This window comes from Octopus bimaculoides, chromosome 16 (assembly GCF_001194135.2).
Source record: "Octopus bimaculoides isolate UCB-OBI-ISO-001 chromosome 16, ASM119413v2, whole genome shotgun sequence".
NCBI classification, from domain to species: Eukaryota; Metazoa; Mollusca; class Cephalopoda; order Octopoda; family Octopodidae; genus Octopus; species Octopus bimaculoides.
This window is the reverse complement of record NC_068996.1, coordinates 52,279,824-52,290,579: the sequence shown is the minus strand read 5'-3', so window position 1 is coordinate 52,290,579 and position 10,756 is coordinate 52,279,824. Positions and strand designations below refer to the sequence as shown.

Below are 10,756 nucleotides of genomic sequence, written 5' to 3'. Positions count from 1 at the left end.
ATAAAGCACTTGATCACTTAATAATCCTAGCTTAATCCCTAGCAGCGCTGGGCTATACTGCTAGTATATATATATAATTGAAGCCAAATTCGATGACAGCACCGCATGAATGGCATCCGTGCTAGTGGAGCACTAAGAGCACCATCCGAACATGATCGTTACCAGGGCTGCAAACTGGCCCCTGTGCCTGTGGCATGTAAAAAGCACCGTTCAAGCGTGATTGTTACCAGTGTCGCCTTACTGGCACTTGTGTCGGAGGTATGTGGAAAACAACATTTGAGCGAGGGCATTGCCAGTGCTGCTGGACTGGCTCCTGTGCAGGTGACACGTTAAAATACCATTTGAGCGTGGCCATTGCCAGTACCGCCAGACTGGCCCTTGTAAAAGCACCCACTACACTCTTGGAGTGGTTGGCATTAGGAAGGGCATCCAGCTGTAGACACTCTGCCAGATCAGATTGAGCCTGGTGCAGCCTTCTGGCTCACCTGTCCTCAGTCAAACCGTCCAACCCATGCCAGCATGGAAAGCAGACGTTAAACGATGATGATGATGATATATATATATATAATATATACAAAAAAAAAATGAAGGAAAAAACACAAGAAAAAACGCAATGCAAGGATATGATACATGCAAAGTATCAAGACACTCAGGGAAGGAAAGAAAGGGTGTTTTACATTTCAAGCAAAGCTCTTCTTCAGAAACAGGAGACAGAGGAAAGTCCAAGAGAAAAAGAAGATGGAGGGAAAACATCACCAACAATCCACATGTGGTTACATTTTGGAATGTATATATACATACACACATGCATACATATACATACACACACAAAAGGAAGTTTGTTTGATTGCTATAGAAACCCAAGTGAAGACACATGGCTCAGTGGTTAGAGCTTTGGACTCACAATCATGAGGTTGTGAGTTCGATTCCCAGACTGGGCTGTGTGTTGTGTTATTGAGCAAGATACTTTATTTCACATTCCTCTAGTTCACTCATCTATAGAAATGAGTTGCAATGTCACTGGTGCCAAGCTCTATCAGCCTTTGTCTTTCCCTTGGATAAGGTTGATGGTATGGAGAGGGGAGGCTGGTATGCATGGGTGACTGCTGATCTTCCATTAACAACTTTGCCTGGACTTGTACTTTAGAGGGTAACTTTCTAGATAGAATCCCATGGTCAGTCATGACCGAAGGGGATCCTTCATAGAAACCCAAATAGTTGAACTTATAAATTTAATAAAAATAGCTTAAAGATATCCATCTCTTTACCAAAAAAATTAATAATGCTATATATTTTGTTCGTTTTGTAGTAATAAAATTATGAAATTAATAATTAATGATTATTGCTAATTATATTACAGTAAATAATGATAGAGGAAGGAATGAAAGTTTTGGTGTTACTTTAGCATGCAGTCTACCACAGTATCCATAGTCTATGCTGTGAAATGACCTGATTTGCGTTGAATTGGGCTAGGGGTTAGGGTTAAATTTAGGGTTAGAGTTACATGTTAGGGTTAGGGGTTGCTCAAGTTTAGTGTTAGGAGTTATAGTTAAGTTTAGTGTTAGGATAGAGTTAAGTATCAGAGTTAGGGGTTAGTGTTAGGATTAGTGTTAGTGTTTAGGGTTAGCATCGAGTTCACAGGTTAAGGGAGTTAGATTACACTAAAGTGCAAATAATCATGCTAAAGTGGCACCCAAGTTTTCTCCCTTAGATTATAACGTTCTTGACTTTCTTCAAAACAAATGAAAACTGAATGTAGTTTCGCATGGACAGTTTAATTATAAAGTAGTTGTATGCTGTCAGCTTAATGTGACAATCCCATGAAGGGAATAATACTACTACTATTTAGCTTCCTATCGGCCTTGACATATTTCCTGTGTCCTTATGTTTGCAAGGGGGAGACAAGCACCTCCACTTAGCTAAGCCTGCATCCAGAGACATGTTTCTGAGTCTTTGCACCTCATCAGTCTGGAGTACAAATGGCAGACTGATGACGAGCAAAGACTCAAAAACATGTCACTGGATGCAGGCTTAGCTAAGTGGAGGTGCTTGTCTCCCCTTTGCAAACATAAGGACACAGGAAATGTGTCAAGGCCGACAGGAAGCGGTGCAGCTTCCTAGGGCTAAATAGCAGTAGTATTATTCCCTTCAGGTGACTGTCACATTAAGTTGACAGCATACAACTACTTTATCGCATCACTACTGCATAAATTTCTCTGACAGACTTAGAAATGTATTATTTCTAGTTTAATTATAATTTAATAATAATAGAAATTAAGTCAAACAGTATTGTTTTATCCTGTCTAAAAAAAAATTGCACTTTTTATTCTTTCTCACCAATAACACACCTTTCCCTCAAATGACACAGTTATTGATCCAACAGTTTCTAAATTCTTTAGAACTTAAAGGATTACCTCATTCATAGCTACACCTTAACCCTTTAGCATTTAAATTGGTCTTATTCGGCCCAAATATTCAGCTTGTTTTATGTTGGAATTGGACAAATCTGACCTCTCACATTTATTCTCCAATGTCATTCTTAAAATAAACAATCACATCATCAAAATCTCAAAGCTACGAGATAATACATGATAAATTGAAAATATGAAGAAATAAGCATTACACTTGACAGGCTAACCTAAATGCTAAAGGGTTAAACCAGGCATATCTGGCCTCTCTCACCTACCCTACAATGTCATTCTAAAGCTAAACAATTACATCATTGAAATCTCAAAACTATGAGATAATACATGATTAAATGAAAAGATTATGAATAAATAAGCATTACATTTGACAGAGTAATCAGAATGCTACAGGGTTACGGTTAGAATCATCATCATCATCATCATCATCGTTTAATGTCCGCTTTCCATGCTAGCATGGGTTGGACGATTTGACGATTGTCTATAATATTTTAAATGAAATTAATTAAACCTAATTTTTGCTATAGTTCCAGATTAATAATAAAGGCATTCAGATTATTCAGTCAAATGTAATGCTTATTTATTTGCATTGATGTGAATTTATTGTGTATTGTTGCTTTGAGATTTTGAAATATGAAAGTTTTTAGAATGATATTCTAGATAGGGGGGCTCCGAAAGGGGTCTCAGGGAGTAGCGTCCCTGCCTTCCTGAGCTAGTTTTCCACCACATTTCTTAAAAACTATGGTAGAGGCCTTGGTCTCCAGACCACTCATGTCTAGAAAGTGAGGTTGTGGGTAAGCAAAGGCATGCTCCCTGTAGAAAACCCAGCTCCAAAAAGCCTCACGATTGCAAAGGAGAATGGGCACCAGCCAGCCCAAAGGTTGGGGTGGGCTGCTCCTGCCTACCTTGGTTGCTATGGCATTGAGGCAGATCCGGCCACCCCCATTAACAGGGACAAAATCCAGATTTAAAACACTGGACAATGATGATGATAATTATAGAGTAGATGTGAGAGAACAGATCTGGCCAGTTTGAACATAAAACTCAGAATATTTGAACCAGATATGGCCAGTTTAAATGCTAAAGGTTTAGCATTTAGTTTAAATGCTTCATGCTTTGAAATACAGACTTAAACATTTAAACTGGCTACAGCAAAAGAGTAGATAATCTTATTTCTAAGACGCCTCTAATAACATCAGAAATATCTTTTCATTTTAAGCTCTTTTACAATTTCCAGTAAAATTATGTTTTGCTATGGCAGTCAATAAATTACAGAGACGGATGCTGAAAGTTGTTGACCTATGATTATAATCCTTCTCTCATGGTCATCTGTTTATAAAGAGTACTTCAGAATAGGAACAACTAACAATTGTTATGATTACTCTCATTTCAGGAAAAACATATGCACTGTTATACATAAAGAAGTATTATAGTTTTAGTTTGAAATAAATCTTTGTTTGATTAAATGTTTGTTCGTTTCTCCCTTCATAGCTTTGGTCTACTTAATGAATAATTTGTTGAAAAATAATTATTTTTACATTTCAATTTTCAGATACTTACATCCAAGTTGAGGGTGATTCAGTATGTGTGTGCCTGCATCCATGCACGCACACACATCCACACACATGCTTGTTTGTTTTCTTATCTCTGGCAGACAGTCACTTTTTGTCTTAAGTTTCCATAACTGGTCTAAATGAAGGCATTTAAAAACATTTGTATCTCTGAAACTTCTTTGCTTCATATTCACATGTAATCTTGTATAGCAATGTGGAACTCTCTTTTCTAAATTTTTTTCTTTCTAATTAATCATTAACAGCTGAGTGGGTAAGAAGCTTGCTTCACAATTATATGACTCCAGGTTCAGTCCCACTGCACGGCACTTTGGGCAAGTGTTTTCTACTATAACCTTGGGCAAAGCAAAGCCTTGTGAGTGGATTTGGTAGGCAGAAATTCTGTCATGTGTATACATGAATTTGAAAGTTCTTTGTGCCTCCTGTGATAGATAGGAGAGGTACTTGTTGTGGGGTACAGTGATCACATACATGCATAAGCATGGGAACGGGGTGCAAGCGCACCCACTAAAGTTTTGTTTGAGTGCAAAATCAAAATTTGCACCCTTACTTACTTTTCTCAGGTTTAGAAAACAGTGACCTGTAAAATGTACTTTAAATTAGGTTTCTTCTAACAAAGAACATAAATAAATAAATAGAAACCATAACCTTACTTGTCAAACTTCTGGGGCCTGAATTTGCACTCCCTAAGCAAATTTCATTCCCGAGCCAGTGATCAGATGGTTATACAGGTGATTTGGCTCTTGCATTGGTTGTTCAATTTCCTCTCAAGATGTTGCTTTCAGTGTTTGGATTGATCAATGGACTTTTTTTTTATTTTTTTATTTTTTATTTATTTATGTGTTTCAGCCAAGTGGCTGCGGTCATGCTGGTGCACCTATTTTTAAAAAATTCTTTTTCAGAGAACATAGCTTTTCTTTTCAGTTAGTTTTTCATTTTACTTACAAAAATATTTTATTTCTTTTAAGCTTTTTCAAAATGATGTTTCTGTGTTTTACAGAGTCTACAGTTCCTCTTGTGAGAAAATGGATAATATCAAGGACTGGGGAGCTCTTAATTTCTTGCAGCAGAATAGATTTACTTCAGGTGTATTCCAAGAAAACTTTAAAACAAAAACCAAGAAGAATGTTAAGAGTGAATTGCAGTGTGAAAGAAATGGTTAGCAACATCAAAGGAAATTAAATTATGCAAGGTAATTTTTTCCTTTCTTGCTTCTTTCAGTTAAAACTAATGTTTTGCTTCCAAGGCCAGGCTTGTATTTTACTCTCTGTGGGGTGGTCAGTAAAATAAAGTACCCATCAAGTACTGGGGTGAATGGTATTGATCTCTGCTCATAATCATTGACCTTGTTCTTAAATCAGAAATTATTATTATTAATATTGAAATCACTTGTTCAATGTCTGTCTCTGCTTTCACAGGTTGTATACAGATTTGCTCTATAGCATATCTCCACACTTGATCCTGAGACCTGCATTTTTGTGACTTCACCTCATCATTCCTACAATGTCATCAAGCTTTTGGATCCTCCACTATCAACACCTTACATTTTCAATTTATGTCGTCCAGTATTAGCACAGTTTTTCCTGCATTCTTTAGCTGACTTCTTTAACACTTGGCCTCTCTTTTAGTTCATAAAATATTAGGTATATGCCATAAATCATTATATTAAAATTGTGAAGGCTCATGGCTTAGTGGTTAGGATATTCATCTCATGATTGTAAGGTTGTGAGTTCAATTCCGGGTGATGCGTTGTGTCCTTGAGCAAGACACTTTATTTCACATTTCTCCACTCCACTCATCTGGCAAAAATGAATTGTACTTGGAATCCAAAGGGGCCAGCCTTGTCACATTCTGTGTCATGTCGAATCTGCCTGAGAACTACGTTAAGGGTACACGTGTCTGTGGAGTGCTCAGCCACTTGCATGTTATTTTCAAGAGCAGGCTGTTCCGTTGATCGGATCAACTGGAATCATCACTGCTGAAACTGACAGTGTTAGTAGTAGTACATTAAAACTGTAGATATAGGCACAGGAATGGCTGTACGGTAACCAACTACATGGTTCTGGATTCAGTCCCACTCTTTGGCACCTTGGGCACAGATGAGTGGATTGGAGCAATGTGAAATAAAATGTCTTGCTCAAAGGCACAATGTATCACTGAGAATTGAAATGACAACCTTACAATCACGAGATGAATACCCTAACCATTAAGCCATGAGCCTTCATAATTTTAATATAATAGCCTTGGGCCAACCAAAGCCTTGTGAGTGGATATGGTAGACAGAAACTGAAAGAAGTCCCTTGTATGTATATATATATATATATGTGTGTGTGTGTATATGTTTTTGTGTCTGTGTTTGTCCCCCCAACATCGCTTGACAACTGATGCTGGTGTGTTTACATCACCATAACTTAGTGGATTGGCAAAAGAGGCCGATAGAATAAGTACTAGACTTACAAAGAATGAGTCCTCGTGTTGAGTTGCTTGACTAAAGGCAGTGCTCCAGCATGACTGCAGTCAAATGACTGAAACAAGAAAAAAAATATATATCAAATAAAATATTGATGATTATATGATCCCGTATATTTATATATATTAAGGTGTAGACTTGTTTTACCAGTGTTACACTGGTGTATTGTGACAATTTGCAAGAACTGTCTCACATTTGTATCATTTCAGAAATGACATGCAGCATAAAAGATCAAGAAGTGAAGAAACCATTTATGTAGCAGTCATCATTTAACATCTCTCTTTCCATGCTGTCATGGGTTGGACGGTTTGACAGGTTCCGGTGAGCCAAAGGACTGCATCAAGCTCCGTATTGGCTTTGGCGTGTTTTCTGTGACCTGATACGTTTCCTAATGTCTACTAATTTGCAAAGTGGATTGGGTGCTTTTTGTAAGATACTAGCACTTGTAAGGTGACCAAGTAACTTTTAAGGCAAGTCTCCTCAACAGAGTATTGAGGGAGGTGGCTTTGTGCCAGGGGATGAGAAGCGTGTGTATAAATAGAGGGGCAGTAGAGTAGATGGCTACCCCTGTTGGAGAGAGGAAAAGAGATAGATAGACAGAGAGAGAAGATGATGATGATGTGGTGGGTAGGGGTGTCCTCAAGTTACAATCAGGTGTTCACAGGTAAAGTGGTACAGAGAGTTGGATAGGATGGATGAGTGGGTAAGTTCACAGGATTGTGAAAGGGGCTGAACAGGAGGGAAATACAGTGAGTTTATGCAGGTAGAGGGAGGGGGTGTTACAAAGAGATGTTGTGGAGTAAGGGAGAGTAATTCATCAGGAGCAAATTTCATGAGAAAGGAGAGTGAGGGATATAGCAGGGGACAAAGACGGGTGGAAGAAGGGGAGGTAGTAGGAAGATATGTTGTTGGAGAGAAATATTCATGTGCTGTGGGTATAAACATAAACAATATGCCTTTATAGCCTCAATTTTACTTACATGGAAGGGTCTTCTTAAGCAGAGCAAATCACCAATCATCTCGGTCCTTTGTCATCTCTTCTGTGAGTTTCAACATCTGAAGACCATTTCCCACCACTTTGCCCCACATCTTTCTGAGTCTTCCTCTTCCACAGGTTCCTTCCACTTATAGCAACTGGCACTTCTTTATGCAGCTGTCCTCATCCATATGCATCACATGACCTACCAACACCGTCTTCTCTCTTGCACACTACATCTGATGCCTCTTATGTCCAGGTTTTCTATCAAAACACTGACATTACACATTCAGTGAAGCAATGTTAGTTTCATTTGTTTCAAGCCTTCGTTTTACCTCTGCATTCATTATTATTCATTATTATGTAAAATTGATGTTTGTACCCAGGCATCGTACAATCTGTCTATCACTCTGAGGGAGAGGCCTTTCATTACCAACAGAAGTAATATTTCTCTGAAGTTTGTCCATCAGAAAGAAGCAAGAGTGTATGTTAGATTCTGGCTGTTGTGTGTTGGTGTGTGAATCTTTACCAATAGCTAGATTGCTTATCTTTAAATATAGCCTATTTTTGTGTGTAGCTGCAGTACCATTGTAGACATTGAGAAATATTCTGATTTGGGTCCCATTTGAGCATTCTAGAGAATTGGCAAGTTTTTGTGTATGAAATATTTTGTAACTCTTAAAGAAGAATCTTGGTTTTTGGAATGCTGCTTTGGCAATTTAATATATACGCTGTTGCTGTGAAAGATCATCAGCTATTGTAAAGCCTAGTCTTTTAATTTCTTGAAGGTTTTTCAGCAGTATATCGTTCATTCTCAGTTTGGCTGTAGTATAATATTGTTTCTTTATTATCAGGGTTATGGTTATGTAGTGTAGTGGTTGCATCTAAGAACCTGTTGATGGCATCTGCATTGTCATACCCCTACCACTACCATCACCACTGGAGGATATTTTTAAATTCTCCGTTCATAGTACAGTATGATTTGAGGTGTCTAATTTGTATGTGGATGATATCTACATGTAGAAGATTGAAGTTTGAAGAATTACATCTGATGATGTAAGATAACAGATACACACAATTAGTGCTCTGATTGATTTCCTCCAACTTGAACTGTAACTTAAGATACAAGTGTGTTATAACTGCCTAAACAAGGATTGGCAATAGACAGTGTTTCATTTGTGATGGTACATGTATAATACAGGGTGTCCACAAAGTCTGGCTACATGGAGTAAATAAAATCATAACATAAACAATTAAATATATGAAATAATAATTTCTTAAAGTATGTGTTAGTCCTCATGTACCCAGACTTTGTGGACACCCTGTAGAATAAACGTATAGACAGGCAAACAGCTAGTATTTGATTGAGTAATGACACTTATATATTTATATATTTAATGCTATTTGTGGGGAGGAAAGGAATGTTTCAGAAGCTCCTTTCTACTGTTGAGTGTAGTAATAAGAAGTGTTTGTAATTAAGAAAGTAAGAAATAATGACAACAATGCTGTTAATGTTCAGAAGTAATAATGCAGGGAGGGGACAGAACTAAATCCTATTGAGTAATCTGACTTAAAACTTCTGATCCAACAAATGAGTCATAGAGGTAACTTTATTAAAAAAAATTCTCATGCCAGACATTGTTGAAAGTTTTACTGATATTAACAACACATCGGAAGGGAAGGAGATTGTTGGTATGTGGCATGAGAAAATAAAACTTGTCTCTGGTATCTCTGATTGTCTGGAAACCAAACAAACAATCACTGAACATGATTGGTATGAGCTAGAGTGGGTTGGCTTCACTGGTATGATCCATGTGAGACAATTGGATAAAGAAATGCTACATGTTGAAATTAGAAATACTTGTGGCTATGGGAAAAGATAAATCTCAGGATGTTGGACCTTACAGGCAAGGTTAGACAAGTTTGATGAGAGATGCAGTGATATATGTGCTTTAAATCTCCTCCTCTATAATCCATGTCAGCATAGCAAAAATGGACCATAAACTTATGTAAGTTGTATTATTTACTGGACATTGTTGTTGAGTAGCTCTAGTCATCACCTCTCAAGTGAAAGTTTTGCACAGTGATAGCTAATTGATTATTTGGGTATAAACATATGATACTTATTTCAATTGGGAGCATTAACAGTCTGGATGGAATATTATTATTCATTCAGCATTCAAACTGTAGCCAAATTGTTGTTGAGGAAAATGCTTTTTAAGCCCAGCCCGATCATGCTAAAGCAGAAATTATCAAAGATATTTTAACTTTAACCATTTCATCTTTTTAAGAGTATATGAGACTATAGATATGTATTCTTTTCTTTATTTAAGATATTAGAGTATGGGTTAAGGGTGATTTGGCTGCTATTTCTAGCAATTTAAAATTCCTTGTAGAGGTTTTGTTGTTGGCTCATGTGGAGGATATTGTTTCATAAGGTAAATCAATCCTGTGATTCTAGAAACAGACTTTTTTTTTTCAACTCACTACAACAAACATCCAAACAACTGGATTCTTTTATGAAATAGTAGGATTCCATATTGTAGCAAGACAAGGAGAAAATATTTCCAAGTCTATTTATACTTGAGTTTTTAAAATTTCTAGAATTTATGGAATACTAACCAATAGCTAAAATATTTTGCAATTTAAAAAAAATATATATATACATATATATATATATATAGGTCATGTTGTACTACTTTTCATTACATTTAAAATTGATAGAAAATAGTTGAATTATAACTGTTCAGTGCAAATTAGTATTGTTGTTGTTACTGTACTTTTGTATTATTATTATTATTATTATTCCTTTCATTAACTCAGTACTTGAGTGTTGAATTACTAGATATTAAATTGCATCCTGTAATCTTAAGAATTTAGCACCTTTCTTATGGTTCTTGCCGTGCCAAATATATTAACTTTCTATAGTATCAGGAAATTCATTTCAATATCCTTCATCAACTTTTCAAAATTCTTACAACTGTTCTGAGGCTTTCTATTATAATTAGGATAAGCTTGTTTCAGTCATTTGACTGTGGCTATGCTGGAGCACCGCCTTTAGTCGAATCAAACCAATCCCAGGACTTATTCTTTGTAAGCCTAGTACTTATTCTGTCGGTCTCTTTTGCCAAACCGCTAAGTTACGGGGACGTAAACACACCAGCATCGGTTGTCAAGCGATGTTGGGGGGACAAACACAGATACACAAACACACACACACACACACACACACACACACACACACACATATATGTATATATATATATACCACGGGCTTCTTTTCAGTTTCCGTCTACCAAATCCACTCAAGGCTTTG

At 36.9% G+C, this 10,756-nt stretch overlaps 1 protein-coding gene across 3 annotated transcripts in view; it reads left to right on the top strand.

Annotated features, from left to right (window-relative positions):
- LOC106870458 (kelch-like protein 9) overlaps nt 1-10,756 on the top strand; it is a 69,361-nt gene that overhangs the window by 40,017 nt on the left and 18,588 nt on the right. For 2 of the 3 annotated variants that reach the window (XM_014916560.2, XM_014916559.2), the window contains exon 2: nt 4,995-5,186. The gene's annotated coding sequence lies outside the window, so the exon portion shown is untranslated. Of the gene's footprint in view, nt 1-4,994; nt 5,187-6,673; nt 6,935-10,756 lie in introns of all 3 variants that reach the window. The other variant, XM_052973767.1, reaches the window with a different exon arrangement.